Source organism: Macrobrachium rosenbergii, chromosome 48 (genome assembly GCF_040412425.1).
Source record: "Macrobrachium rosenbergii isolate ZJJX-2024 chromosome 48, ASM4041242v1, whole genome shotgun sequence".
NCBI lineage: Eukaryota > Metazoa > Arthropoda > Malacostraca > Decapoda > Palaemonidae > Macrobrachium > Macrobrachium rosenbergii.
In genome coordinates, this window is record NC_089788.1 from 4,703,475 (window position 1) to 4,710,501 (window position 7,027).

Consider the following 7,027-nt stretch of genomic DNA (forward strand, 5'->3'; position numbering starts at 1 on the left):
GGCTATTGTTAATGCATATATATGTTCACTTGGTGAAAGGAAAATCAATGTGGACTTGTTAAATCCAAACTCTTCTTGACTGCTACCTTGAAGATCATTATCATTATAATATTAAGCAACAACAAAACTTTTGGGTTGCTTTACCATTCTTAATTCTCATTATGCTGGACCAAAGATTTGTTCTTAAATATATATGTTAGATAAAAAATTTACTACTTAAAATTTGATCATTTGGACAAAAGAACATGGTGGAGATTCTAACAAAATCTCTTTCAAAGATTCTGCCTCCAAAACTTGATGTGTCATTCTCCTTAGAATATTTAATCTGTTATCCTTCATTTTTCTCCACAAGGTTTGCACTACAGATGATGGGTTTTATGGACAGTGAAAAATTCCAGACAGAACTTGATCTAGACATAACAGTAGCAGCTCTGACTTTTTTATTGGAATTTTCATTTTCCTCAATGCATGCATAAGCAGGGATCCAACAAATTTCAACATGCATACTGGTCCCATATGAGTCGTGGAATGGAAATTTAGATACGTTGTATAAACATATTTATAAGACAATAATTTTGGAGGCCTTTTTTTTTTTTGTCACACCACCTCGAGTCACTGAAAATCATAAATTTCTGTGGTGGCATGTTTTAAATCACTCCTAACTGCTTGCCAATTGCGAACAGTTCTACTGTATACAATTTGAGTTAAACTCAACTCTGGCCAAAACATAGTGAAGTATGGCAGTTTATATTGAATGAAGTTCAGAAACATCTATGGTTATCCTCTGCAGCTATTACTGTAATATGAATACTATCTTACCTGAAATAGCAAAATCCTTCTGCCATCACGCCATGATCAGTATTACGGAGGGCCTGCAGGTTTCCTTACATGCGAGAACATAAACTTGAGTACTTGGGATCGTAACCCATACTTTAGTGAGACCAAGCCAACACGGAACAGTGCTAACTCCTAAAACAGAGAATAAAATACGGGTCAGCATTTTAAAAGTTCTTCTTACGTAAGAATAAATCAATCCCTATCTCTTACCAAGATACAGAACGGTAAAAACAAAAGATGTGGATGTGTGAATGTTATTTTATCTAAAGTGAAAACTTATGAACTGCAAGTCAACATTTCACAGTTTGTAACCTGTGCTTGGATTATAAGTGAACCATGGGAAGAAAAATTACTCTTTGTGGCATTTATCTTTTCCATCTGGTCTTGTCTGACCTACCTACCCAGTTTTATTAACTGTTTCTTACTTCAACTTTTTCTTTCTTGTACAATCCTCTAAGCAAACCTTAAGCTGCGACAACCTCGTTTCTAATTCTTTAAATATGGCCAGGAAACACCTTGAATTACAGCTTACCTTCACAAAAAGACATATCCCAAGCTCTGAGGACAGAAGACCACGGTATTAATGTGAGAAAATGAACACAAACCACTCTGTCATGTAGAGGACTGGCTCACCTTGTGCTTTTTCTGCAAAAGTAAATGACTTTGTCAGCAGAACTGCTTCGTGAGTTCAACATAAATTCTGCAACAAATATTATGCTATCTAATCTGATGTCAGTATCTAAATGTCAGAATAAGAATTTCTTTCAGTTCTAGAGATAAGGACCAACACAAATAGTAGACATGAACATAACACTTCAACTAGTCCATATTTGTAAGACACTGCTACAAAATGGTTTGGTCAGTAATAAATATCTATGAAATAAAAAATACTCCATAAAACAACTACAATTTACCACTTACTAAATGTTTATAAGCTGAAGGTGAGGTTTTCTTCAGTAGTTTGTACAAAAATATCTCATCAACTTGAATGGCTTCCTGCAAAAATAATCCAACTCAAAATTAACATCAAATCTATCGTAAATTGTCTGTACAAAAATATTATGCCTTTTCATCTTTAACAGAACATAAACAAGATTGACAATCATGCAGATTCTTAAGAGTCTTACCAATCCATGAGCATAGTAACCAGGGACATGTTATGTGGTGCTTTTTAAGCACCAAAATGCTGGCTCGACAGGCATTTGCATGAGAAGAACCTTGACTGCAAAGAGGGCGTGTGCCTGGCAGTACTCATCGGGGAGACACCTGCGCATGAACTTTCAAGGCAGCGAAACAAATCTTCTTGTCTGAAAACACAGGACCAGAGATTAAAGTAAAATCATTCACAGGGTACAGGCACCAAGACTTCATGATAATAACTTTTATACTGGATACCAATTAGGATAATTGCTGATAAGGCTAAAAGACTTAAAAATCAAACAAGGTGGTCACTTTCAACACTTTTTGTTGAAATGATCAATGTTGCTACACATTTATGCAATATCTACACAATTGATAGGCCTTATTTTCCCTTCAATCACCTTCATACATCTGGTTGGTTGATTGTGAGGCCTTGTCCCATCATTACCTTGCCCAAGGGAACCCAATAAGAATGCTAAGCTGTTAAACGGAATAAAAGGTCTGGTGTGGAATAAAGGCCTGGTGTGGAACAAAAGGCCTGGTGTGGAATAAAAGGCCTGGTGTGGGCCTCTGAATTTTTCTTAAACAGACAATTTATCCTGCCTGTATACAGTGTTTAAAGTAATTTTTAATATGGAAATTATTATACTAAACTGAGAAAAGACCAAAATTGTAACAATGAACTAAATACAAATCAGAATTTTCTCAGACAAGCGCTTCGAGATATTTTTTCTACTTGTTTGTCACTTTTTCAAAAAGTTTTATTTAAAAGAGATCTTTCACATTCACAATGGAGTTCTGATCCCATTTTCCTGCCGAGAGCAACCAGATATGTTGAACAGCAGCACCAATATGCAGGAAATGTGCCTCTCTTTTGAACCTCTCAGTTCCAGACACTAGCGGGTCCAGAAAAATTTCAAGGGGGCACCAATTTTCATATATGTATATATATATACATACAGTATATATACATACATACATACATACATACATACATATATATATTGTATATATATATATATATTTCTTTAATCGATTTTTATTTTTTCCCATTTTTATATTTATTTATGTTATTATCTAAATCTTCAATATTATTATTTTATCATTATAACATAGAGGGCACCACGGCCGTTCCCTCCCCTATCCTTCAGTGTATACGTGTGTGTGTGTGTAGCGTGTGTGTGTGTGTGTAGAGTGGTTGAAGAGTGGCTTCAAGGTCTTCCAGGCAGTCCTAGAGGACTGCATAAAATTCCCTCTTCTGAAATATATATATATGTATATATATATATATATATATATATATATATATATATATATATATATATATATATATATATGATTTGAGAGGAGTGAAGAATTGTACAATTATTACCACACACTGGGCATGACCAACTTTCCGGGAATCGAATTCCGAAGACTGAAACAGCTCCGGTGGGCCCAAGAGCAGCTCCGGAATCAGCAGAATTCAGATACGCCAATTAGTGTCTCGGGGATCAGCAGAGTTCGAAGACAGGATCGGCTCAGCGAAGCCAACAGTAAGCTCAAGTCGGCAGAATCGAACCTGGCAAGGTCAGTTTGAAAACTAATGATCAGGCAGAGAGACAGATGATCTGTACCAAGCGAAGATACTTCTAGAAGTTTGCTTTCATTTGTGTTTCAACAGTGCTTTGGCTCGAGTTAAATACCCAGAGAGAATATCTTTTTATATAAGTCTTGTTATTGCTTATCGCAGGAAGTATTTATACGCCGTGGAGATTTTACATGGGAACTGGTTCAATTCTTTATTTATTTCATGGCTTTGGACAACTCTGACTGTCGAGGAAGGAATCACAAAAGGTTCAAGATGGCGATAATTCTCATATTGAAGGCAATGACAATTCTGACTTTGAAGAAATGATTGTTCAGACAGTGAAGAAAGTGTTCAGATAACGAAGAAGGCAGAAAAGTTACTAAGGAAAGCGACAACGTTTTAGGAGGCAGGAAAGGAGAGCTGTTGCAGAAGAATCGGCTGATAGCTGAATTAAAAAAAGACAGTGAGGTCTCACTCAAGGGCGAATACGTTGGAACAAAACATCCTGAACCTGGAAACGCCTCAATCAAGAGAAGGAAAAGGAAAATCTATTCAGTGTCGACAGAAATGCAAAAACTGAAAAAGCAAATGTGGGGAAAAATTGAAAGACAGAACTCCAAATGAAGGAGGAATGAGGACAAAGACCAGAAGTTAATCATTTTGGAAAAAACTGGTGTGATCCTCAGATGAAAGAGACTCTACATGAGATCTTCAGCAAGCGGAAATAGCAAACCGGAAATACAGTCCTCAATAAACAAGCTAGCGAGGACCTGAAGAAACTTCGAAAAGAGAATGGTAGGAAGCAGATTCACATTGAAAGTCTGTACAAGGAAAACGAGAACAAGACCCTGCAGATCAACCATTTAGAAGAAGAGTTGCAAGTCCTCACCACCCAGCAACAGATGGCCCAAAGAAAACCTGAAACAGCTGGAAGCCACTGTAAAATCAAATTGTGACAAAAAGCTTGAACAACTACAAAGTCGGAAAGACAGAACTTGCAAGAAGGATAGAATCCTCGACTGCCAAAATGGAGTGCACACAGAAAGAAATGGAAATTAAATGCGTTTGTTGAAAGAATCTAAAGCTGACAAACGAAGGCGAATGAAAAGCTGAACGAAATGATGAGAAGGACAGTTCAACTTCGATTCGAACTGGCTGAGACGAAGGAGGAACTGAGACGATGGAGTTCAAAAAGCTGGAAGCGACTTTGGAAATCGAACGACTCAGAAGAGACCTTGGCCAAGGATGCGAAGATCACATCCTTGGAAACCCAAGTCGAAACTCTTAAAGGCGAAAAAGAAAGCGAAGAAATGGAAGGTCATAATGCCAATTGCCCAAGGAAAAATCGACATCCTGAAGTGAGAAGAATAAGATGAAAAAGGTTTACGTATACAGCTCGATGTCTGAGAAGCCCCAAGATCAGTGCAGACCCTCTACCAGCATGGACAGCATCGGGTTTCGTAAATCAGTGCACCGCCAGCGACCTTCTACAGGCATAGGCACCCAAAGACCCAGTTAAGCTCCAGCAAATCAAAACCCCTAAGCCGAAAGAGCGCGCATCACAAAATGAGCTGGAATCAACAGCCAGACTGCAAACTGGAGCGGGAAATCAGAGATGGTCCATGGCTGTACAAAGATCAACTCCCGTCCGTGAATGGTAGCGTCAAGATGATTCTGCTTTTGGATGAAGACTCGTGGTTTGCTTGCGGAGGAAAGAAGCCACGATATCGACGATGTTGGGAACAGGAATGAGCTGAGTTTTGTGAAGGAAATCATCCCCGGATATGGATGTGGAAGAAACTCTGCGCGATGGACACACTACAGCGACTGGTGGGACTGGCGGCAAGTGCCCGGACACTGGATTGCTGTGCACCCGCTCCCCTGCCACGCGATACCCTCACGAACCGGGTATCAATGCCCAATCACATAAGCGAGGGAGGCAACCACTGGCGCGGCGTAAGAACCCGTAAGTTTCATGCCTCTTTCCTTATGTGAAATGGGTTATGCATTGCATAATGGATCCCATTCTTGCATATACTGCAGAGGCAACCACTGGCGCGGCGTAAAAACCCGTAAGTTTCATGCCTTTTATATATGCAAAATATGGGTTTTATGCAATGCATAAAGGATCAAATTCTTGCATATATTCTCGTGGCAACCTCTGGCGCGGCGTAAAAACCCGTAAGTTTCATGCCATTCATATATGCACAGTGTTTGATCCCAGCGTGGCATTAGGGGCACTTAGGGGCACTAAGATCTTAGTCGATGGGCATCGTCAGAAGTCGCTGTACTTAGAAGTCGTGCAGTTTGGAGATTGGAAGCTTCCCGTCCATAGCGAAGGAATGATTGGATTGCGGATTTCATCAAGGAATAGGACGTTCCCAACAGCGAGCAAAATCATCTGGGCGTTACAAGATGTAGAGATCACATAAGATCAGAGAGTTTCATCTGGCAGCAGCTGATGGAGCGAGAATGGGAAGGTCACCTGGTAATAAGCCCCCATTCGATGGCGACTCTCTTAACAATGATACTGAGGGTGCCAGAGATCACTTGTATTAATAGTGGAAGTCAAAGGCTTATATATATATATATATATATATATATATATATATATATATATATATATATATATATATATATATATATATATATATATATATATATATATATATATATATATATATATATATATATATATATATATATATTTATATATATATTCATATACATATATACATATATACATATATATATATATATATATATATATATATATATATATATATATATATATATATATAAATATATATATATACATATATATATATATATAACATATATATATATATATATATATATATATATATATATATATATATATATTCATATACATATATATATATATATATATATATATATATATATATATATATATATATATATATATACATATACATATACATATACTGCATATGTATATGAATGAATTATATCATATCACCGTGATTCTTGTACAAGCATTAAGCTACAAATGTCCTTTAATATCCAATTCGCTCTACCCATTCAAATTGCAGAAACATGTTTAAAACTGAATGCTAATTTTGCTTATATTTATCATCAACTTTTGGAATTATGAAGGCATCAGGTTTAAAGAAACTTTAGTCGATTTTTTTTTATTTTTTCCCCACTTTTATATTTATTTATGTTAGTATTATCTAAATCTTCAGTATTGTTATTTTATCATTTTTTATGGCGGGGGGAGGGAGACGTGCCCAAGTGGGCTCTCCCCCCCATCCGCTCGTGTATACATATGTGTGTGTGTATGTGTTTGTTTGTGTGTGTGTGTGTGTGTGTGTGTGTAGAGATTGGCTTCAGGGCTTTCAGATATTCTCTGGGGACTCCATAAGAATTTCCACTCTTCTGAGATTATATATAATATATATATATATATATATATATATAATATATATATATATATAT

The 7,027-nt window shown here is 36.8% G+C and overlaps 1 long non-coding RNA gene across 1 annotated transcript in view; it reads right to left on the reverse strand.

Moving 5' to 3' along the window:
• LOC136831202 (uncharacterized) overlaps window positions 1-7,027 on the reverse strand; it is a 171,154-nt gene that overhangs the window by 6,134 nt on the left and 157,993 nt on the right. The window contains exons 5-8 of the long non-coding RNA XR_010850796.1: window positions 1,965-2,144; window positions 1,759-1,833; window positions 1,370-1,482; window positions 820-969 (exon numbers count right to left, since the gene is read on the reverse strand). This is a non-coding gene — a long non-coding RNA (uncharacterized lncRNA). The remainder of the gene's footprint in view (window positions 1-819; window positions 970-1,369; window positions 1,483-1,758; window positions 1,834-1,964; window positions 2,145-7,027) is intronic.